Source organism: Mya arenaria, chromosome 16, assembly GCF_026914265.1.
Source record: "Mya arenaria isolate MELC-2E11 chromosome 16, ASM2691426v1".
NCBI classification, from domain to species: Eukaryota; Metazoa; Mollusca; class Bivalvia; order Myida; family Myidae; genus Mya; species Mya arenaria.
Window position 1 is genome coordinate 20853826 of NC_069137.1, and position 9189 is coordinate 20863014.

The following is a 9189-nucleotide window of genomic DNA, read 5'->3' on the forward strand; positions in this document are numbered from 1 at the left end:
GACATTTCAGTAAGTTAATTATAAAAAAGAATAATTACAAAACAATAGGGATAGTGCGATTCAAACCTACGACGAACATGTTGATCATTAATACAGACGTACGTTCTACATACATAGAGTCATTTCAGCATGTGAACAAAATTGAAGACTAATCGTTAACGTTAAGATGGAGGTTTGTATATAATTAAATCTTGACATCTTTGCAACGCTTTTCGTATTATACTTCGCGGAAAGGGATACCATACCATAGACTACATGTAGGAGAATGCATTTGCTTAAATATAATTATTATTTAAAAGTTTGTTTCCCTTCTGACGTTGGAATTTTAAATTATCTCCACTTCACGCATTGAACCCATAAAAACATGGCATATTTGTTGGAATTTGACATATATAAATCGAACATACGGTCTTAATAAATATATCCGACTCGTGGACATGCACGTAAGCTGATAACGAGGCTCGCCGAGTTACTGGCCAAGTCGTGTGCCTCAGGGTCGGACTTTTCAATATGGAACGGAAACATGTGATCGGTATTTTCTTTTTGCATACTTTAAATCATATATTTGTGGTACAATTGATGTAAAAAACGGATATATCTATGTTATGGAAAACAGAGCATGCGATGATGTTTACAGACCCGCAGCAATTTTATGTCTAGGTTGAACGTTAAAAAGCCTTGTTGACAATTATTTATATTCATTTTCTGATTAAACTTCACGTTTAAATATATATTCGGGCTTCCTGTATTTCAGTTTCTTGTGCCACTTCTTATAATCTACACAGTTACCGAAAGAAGAAGTGGGGCGCTGTTGCCTATCTGGTATACAAGAAATCCTTGTATTTCGTATACTATAAATATATTTGTAGCAAAGTCTTCAAACATGGTATGCGCTGTGACCATGGATAGATGGCCCCTATTGAATCAAGTGCCAGTAGATAGATGCTCAAAGTCATAAGAATATGGTTAGTAAATTGACCCCTATTGATTTATGTGTCGGTAGGTAGATGTTCAAGGTCAAATTGAGCATGGTCAGTAGATGACTTGATGATTTGATTTGTTTGTCGTTTGATAGATGTCAAGGGCTTAGTAATCATAGAAGAAGAAAAACTATATTCAATTTATCTATTTCTTTCGAAATACTTTATGTTTGAGCTTGCATGTCAATAATAACCTTTCATGAATATTCTACCTTTTATATCGAAAATTTAAACATCTAAAATAAAAGGCATTCAAACCTTCATTGAACATGATATTGGAAAATAGGAGAAAACATAAAGTTAGCATAACAATGTAGGACTCACAGACACTAATAAATTAACATAATACTATTTGACATTGCAGGTAGACTATATATGAATTCGAAACAAGGATTAACAGAGACGTTTAGAATAAACATAATACTATTTGACCTTACAGGTAGACTATATATGAATTCGAAACAAGGAATAACAGAGACGTTTAGAATTTACATAATACTATTTGACCTTACAGTACGACTATATATGAATTCTAAACAAGGATTAACAGAGAACTTTAGATCTGCCTACTCATCCTTCATTACCAGACGTCGCTCCTGTTAGAATGCTTTAAAGCACATTTACACAGTAGTTACCTATGTGTTTATGATAAAGAACTGCTGTACACTGTAGTTTACATTACAGTTCCTCTATGATCAGATACGTGTTTATGCTAAAGAAAGATGTACATTGTAGTTTACATTACAGTACATGTATGACCAGATACGTTTTCGTGCTATAGAAATGATGTACGCTGTAGTTTACATTACAGTGTCTGAATGACCAGATACGTGTTTATGCTAAAAAAATGATGTACGCTGTAGTTTACATTACAGTACCTGTATGAACAGATACGTGTTTATGCTATAGAAATGATGTACGCTGTAGTTTACATTACAGTGTCTGAATGACCAGATACGTGTTTATGCTAAAAAAATGATGTACGCTGTAGTTTACATTACACTACCTGTATGAACAGATACGTGTTTATGCTAAAGAAATGATGTACGCTGTAATTTACATTACAGTACCTATATGACCAGATACGTGTTTATGCTAAAAAAATGATGTACGCTGTAGTTTACATTACAGTACCTGTATGACCAGATACGTGTTTATGCCAAAGAAATGATGTACGCTGTAGTTTACATTACAGTACCTATATGACCAGATACGTGTTTATGCCAAAGAAATTTTGTACGCTGTAGTTTACATTACAGTATATGTATGATCAGATACGTGTTTATGCTAAGGAAATGCTGTATTGTTATGATGTAACAACCTTTTAAAAATGTTTCTGATTCAGAATAGCTCAGTCCTAATATGGAAGGTCTTTTGTTATATTAATGAAACTTATTATTGTGCTTAACAATATTTCAAAATAGCATGTCGTTGTACGTTTGCTTCGGAACTAGCCTTTTGTTACAAGTTATTGTAAACAATAGTATTGTCTGATGTTTATTTCTGCAAGTTTAAAACAATAGTCGGTCTGTTATAGTTTGAAGGTATACATGATCTTATATCTTTAGTATTGCATTGTATTTACATGTTCGCTACTTGAACAATGATAATATTCCAATTGAGACTGTAACACAGATAACAATTGTTTAAGGGCGACAGATGTGAACGTCTATTTAAATTAAAGGACAAGGGTTATCAGGAAGGAAACAACCTTTTAACGCTTTATCTTCAAGATCGTGTCAGAAAGCTAGATACGCGCTACTTGTATTAGATTAGAATTCATACATGAACTTTTATTTATGAATTTCACCTTCACAAATGAAACACATCGTTCATGTGTTGTTATGATTGCAGAAAAGGTGTGGGTAATAATCATTCCAGAAAAAAGACACAACGCTTTTTCTTGGAGGTTCTTTGATCATTCGGTGTACTTACGTTAATAAAGGATAACACCCCAAACATTATATTACTATGAATAAATAGGCTTTTCCTTTTATAATGTTCCTTAGTAATGGAATGTGTTGATAAACATGCATTATTCCAATTTTACAGACATGTTGGCTTCTACTTACTTTTGTTATAAATCAGTTGTTATTTGTTTAAAGATGTTTTCAAAGATGAACACCTCTAAATGTAGCGTGCGAATAGTAATCGGTAAAATACAATGTCCATTTATTTACACTTTAGGACAACAAAGCAGTGTGAATGTTCGGTCAAGACCATATCAACTGTTATCCCAAAATATGTCCGTGATCTATTTAGTGCAACGATTTCAATTTAATAAAAAGCAGACATCATGTGAAGATGAGTTTTTGTACAAGATATTTTTAATTTCGTACCAGAAAAGAAGACCATCAAACTTTTAAAAGTTTATCTTACCTGATAATTGTTTTAATGCTAAGCAATTGAAAATAACACACATGGTTTTCTGTTAAATCAAGATATTTCGATCTGCGTAATGGATCATGACACATATATAAATAGTAATCAACAGTTCAAACAGCAACATGACATTGAATACAAGTATTTTTTACGGTACGTCCTCGAATAACGAGAAATTAATTTTAATATGACCTTCGATTATAATATCTCCTTTTTTAAATGCGAAATCAGCATTACTTTATGGCATCGAATCATAATGAATGAAGTTTTGTGTTCGGCCGTAATTCATGATCATCTTATTAATGTGTATCATGATCAAATTATTATTGTGTATCATGATCAACTTATTACTGTGTATCATGATCAACTTAATACTGTGTATCATGATCAATTTACCACTGTGTATCATGATCATCTTATTAATGTGCATCATGATCAACTTAATACTGTGCATCATGATCAATTTACTAATGTGTATCATGAGCAACATAATACTGTGTATTATGATCAAATAACTACTTTGTATCATGACCAACATACTATTGTGTATTATGATCAACACACTACTGTGTATCATATCAACTTATTACTTTGTATCATGATCAACTTACTACTGTGCATCATGATCAACCTTTAACTGTGTATCATGATCAACTTATGGTTTGTGTTTCATAATCATTTTATCAATGTGTATCATGATCAACTTTATACTGTGTATCATGATCAACTTACTACTTTGTATCATGATCGACTTATTACTGTGTATCATGATCAACTTACTACTGTTTATCATGTTCAACTTTCTACTGTGTATCATGTTCAACTTACTACTGTGTATCATGATCAACTACGATTTTTTGTTGATCATGGTAAAAATATTTCTGTATTTCAGGATTAATTAAATTATTCGTATCATGATCACCGTTTTACTGCATATCATGATTAATCTATTACATTTTAACTTGATAAACTCATTGCTGTGTATAATTATCAACTTATTACTGTGTATTAGGATCAACTTATTATTGAATGACAGTGATTCGTTATAATTATGTTACTGCATGACACTAATACCGAAATATTTTATTGTAATGCCTTCACTCATTATTATTACCAATTTGGCATTGGATCATGATAAATGAATAACTGCATGGATCATGATTCTTTTTAACTAGATTCCTTCTGTCATGATAAATTAGTGATACTCTATGGCCTTTAATTAAGTCAAGTGCATTGCTACATGGCCTTATACGATGACAATGCATTACGGTAAGTCTAAAGCACGATACTATACTCTACTACATTGAATCAACATAAACAAATCTATCATTATGCCCTGAATCAAGACAAATTAATGCCTGTATTGCTTTGAATCCACACACAAACTCGTTATACCATTTGTGTAAATGCATTCGATTCTCAAATTCAATGAAAATGTTAAAGCGTTGAAATACGAACTCTGTTGCTAGTGTCGGTATCCCGTTTTTATTAGCCCATAAATTATCATATTATATTGTTTCGACACGTATGTAGGGTTTACAATATCATTTTTGATTAAGTGGAGAACAATTAGTGACAATAGGTTTATATAAACTCTATAAACAGTTTTCTTTCTTGCATATAATAAAATAATCTGGAACAATTTAAAATACTGAAATACTTAATATATGTTTATTTAACAAACTTTTAGAATCAAATAATGTTATTGACTAAACTTAATAACATACAACCACTACATGATTGAGGATAACTGCATTAAGTCCCGAACGTTCTTTTAGCTCGTCTATATTTTCTGTACTGTGTAAATATTTCCAAAATACCTTTGAAGAGGGAGATATATCTGTGTCCTCAACATGCATTCTGTATTGCCGAATTGGCATCTTATGTAAGGGAATGTAGTGATATAAGGTATATGAGAGTGTTTGTAAGATGTACGAGTAGCTTATATCACTGTTTTCTTTTATGAATTATAGATTTGTTGTTAATGAGATTTATTTCAAGTACATTTAACAATCGGAAGTTATAACAAAGTCGGTAAGTGACCATATCAAATCAGTGTAATTTATTAGAGTCTTCGTTACATAGAAATTACGTTTTATTTTATGGTACACTATCAAATAAGCGTTGTTATCCAGTTCGAACCAGTACGATACTAATCACACATCACCCCGAACGATAATTTAAAAATATGCACCATATCAATATATGTAAAGTGTTAAAGTTGGTCTGCCATTGTCGAGCTATGTTATGAACCATGTTACAACAGTAGTTTATTAGGTCGAAATTGTATTTCTTCATTTAAACATTTTGCTATTATTCAAACATGCATGCCAGAAAACTCACTTCGCTTTTACGTTATATTATCAAGTGTTCTAGAGTTTCAAGTATAATGTGCATAAATGTAGTGAAATGGTTTGGTTCAAAATTTGAATCGAACCTTCATGTGAGTTGTTCCCTTCTCTCAAATACAACATTTTCAGTTGTTTGTATGTGTCTGATTTTTTTTAATTGTATGTATTGCTTACTGGTATTATGTTTATGTTCTCGTTCCCGCAATTATTGATTGAAATATGTGGGTTCATTTGTTTTTATTGGTCCATTTTGGAAATGGAGAATGACGAGGACCAAATTCCAAACCAAAATTTATTTCAGCCTGTCAGATCTATTGTCAGTTCTATAAATGTTCTTGGGCTTATACCATAGTCTCGCATGGTCTAAATATTGACCAATAAGGTACATTTGATATGTTAGTCCAAAATCAGTCCCTTCAATGCTTTGTATTGTTTAGTATAAAGTAGGTTCGGGTACCCTAAGCACAGACACCGTACGATACGGATCCAATACTTACGAAACAAAACGGTATTTTAACGATATAATCTCGAACCATGATAAATGCTAAATATTAACAAAACGTATTATGAAAACTTATTTATTTTAAAAGTATATTATATAGCTGTTCTTCAACTTCTTAATAGTCCTTAAACAATGTAAGTAAACAGAAATAGTTATGTTCAAACAAAGTGTACATTGTTCATAAATGTTGAAACACTCGTGATATTCAATGTACAATGTTCATAAATGTTCAAACACTCGTGATATTCAAGCCCATTAGTCAAAATATATACAAAACAATGTAGCGTTAAACTAATATCATCTATGGATATGTTAGTTCCGAACAATAAAATATTGTTTTTGACTTTTGGTAACCATTTATAGGTCTATAATGTTACCCAAAGATAAACCGTTTTCGGTTACACACTTTGTAAAGCCATAATATATTTGTAGATTAACCTCCAAGCACATGCAATACAATTAATCAGCTCTAAGGTCCTCATATTTTTGAAACATTGATGGACGGAATACGGTTTATTTGTGTCCCCATTTCTTCAAATAAAAATGTTGTTTGCCTTTTTACAATTTAATTTATCAGCATGAAAAGTTATTTCAGCATGGTTATGTCAGATATTTGTTTTTCCTTTTGGGCTTACTTCATAAGAGACTTGTCTATGGTACCAATGGGAAATGCTAAATGAATCCATATTCTAACATTGTTGACGTCATTTTAAGTTGTTTTTTGACGTCGATTTACTTTCTTGTTGCTTTTTTGCCCTGATTAAGGCTTACATGACCGAAACGTTGGCAGGAAAATAAAGTTTTTCTATTTTGATGTTTGGACATTTTTAGATACAATTCATACTATGAAAAACATATACAGTGAACATTTACCTGAGTGACCTGTTCTGTTGCGGATCACACTTTTGTTTTCGATTTCAGGGTGAAAGATATTACCGGTGGCCTGAAAATATTAATACAATTCTGATCAAGGAAATGAAGGACGTAAATGCGCTGAACGAAATAAATTTTCTATAGTTGATTCTTAAAGGACTTATTCAAACAAACAGATAAAACGCGTATTCTTATCAACATTGGCTAGACGAACTGAATGAACGAGTCCCCGTACTAATGGGAATCCCAACATATACTAATTATAGCTACATATCACTACTTAAACACATATCTTAAGATCAAAGAGTACAGAAAATACAGCATTCGACTAAATGAAACCAAAGTATTAAAATATTGATATTAATATGTATTGTGATCTAATTATTATTTCAAATTATTTCAGCGAGGAAAATATCCATTTAACGTTTACGTTATCGTTTGAAACATATTTAAAAAGGTCACATATGTCATGATAAATTGCGATTCAAGTACGTTCCTTATTATGAGATACTGTCGGTTGACTGTGTCATTATATAGACAAATTGTCAATTTCGGCAACGTTGGCAATTTCAAAAAGAAAAACAATTTTTATCTTTTGATGAATCTTACATTGCTCGAAGTTAGAAAGGTATAAAGGGGATAGTATGGTAGGACGCTTTTCTGGTGACCTGTATACCGTCTAGTTTGATGTGTAAACACGAATCCGGCGAGACCGCAGATCTTTACCAGGTACACACAACGCCGCGTTTGAATTTATTATTTTATTTTACATCTTATCGTAATCGAATCTATTGACTTAAAATGTTCAAGGTAATGTTAACCTCTTACAATCCGTGAAGTATAACACGCGTGATGGAGATTCAGATTTTAAACTTCTGTAATAAAATTTATCAATTGCACTACATAGGGGTCATTAAAAACGTTGACTTTCCTTGTAGTTTATCTAGACATCTTCTCATGATATAACTAAGTTATCCCTACACTAAGTTATCCCTAAAAGAAACTTCTATGTTTCTAATTATATAATTTTCCAAACAATTATGCATGCGTATATAAATGTCAGCTAAGCGAGACAACTAAGTGAAATTAAAAAAACAAACATGAAATAACGACGTTATCTTAGCACGCTGTCCTTGATATCTAATTATGCTAATTTCGACGGAAATGAACTAATGGAAATAACTATTGATTTTAGATGTATGAATTTTATCACTTTTTTTTGCCTTTTAGGTTTTTTCCTTTATTCAGGATTGTTGGAATAAGAGTAAGGTGTGTGCACGTAAACTGATTTAAACCCCCAGTAAATTTACATTTTACAGACTGTTCCAAGGCGGTATATAAGAATAATTTATAGATTCCTTTTTCACCGCAAAATAAGGAGTGAAAATATCAACTTTCAAAACTACTTTTGAAATCCTTTTGGAGTAACTTCCCCTTGGAACATGTTGGCAAAAAGTGTTTACAATTTAAATAAATATTTTATAAATTTTAATAAATATATATTTTGAAATTAACAACTTACCGCTGGTTATCCATTTTTGTTTAACAAACACATTTAACCTTCCAAATTTTCATTCATTAAAACAGCAATTATTTAAATGAGATTTAGGCATTACAAAACAATAATTGAAAACACCTTAAATCATAATTAAACCAAAACAATACTCACTATACTACTTGTCCACTTCAATCCGTATTGAACCACATAATGATCGTCATGTATAATATGGTTGCCTGCGGTTTGATTTCATTATCTTATCACGCGTTAAAGGACATGGACAGGTTCGACAGGGTTTTAACTTGTGCACTTGATTATGCTTAATTCAATAACGACAAAATCGCTATCATATAATGTTTAAACTGTCAATCCCTCCTACAAAAAACTGTTGGTTGAATCATTCTTTTTTTAAAGAGCATTGTAAGGTTACACAATGTTCAAGCGTTATCATAAATTAAGAATTTGTTTTGATTGTATAATACATGCAAGATAAACAAAGATATATGCACAAAACAGTGTAATATCATTAGAATTGGGAAGGAATCTTGTCAACTTATAACCCCCGCGTCTGTCACTCTTTCATGATAGATTATTTAAATTGGC

The 9189-nt window shown here is 31.5% G+C and overlaps 1 protein-coding gene across 1 annotated transcript in view; it reads right to left on the reverse strand.

Moving 5' to 3' along the window:
- The window catches only part of LOC128222233 (golgin subfamily A member 6-like protein 7), a 75645-nt gene extending 66831 nt beyond the window's left edge, over nt 1–8814 (reverse strand). The window contains exons 1-2 of the mRNA XM_052931180.1: nt 8758–8814; nt 7089–7158 (exon numbers count right to left, since the gene is read on the reverse strand). The gene's annotated coding sequence lies outside the window, so the exon portion shown is untranslated. The remainder of the gene's footprint in view (nt 1–7088; nt 7159–8757) is intronic.
- Nucleotides 8815–9189: the final 375 nt, after the last annotated feature.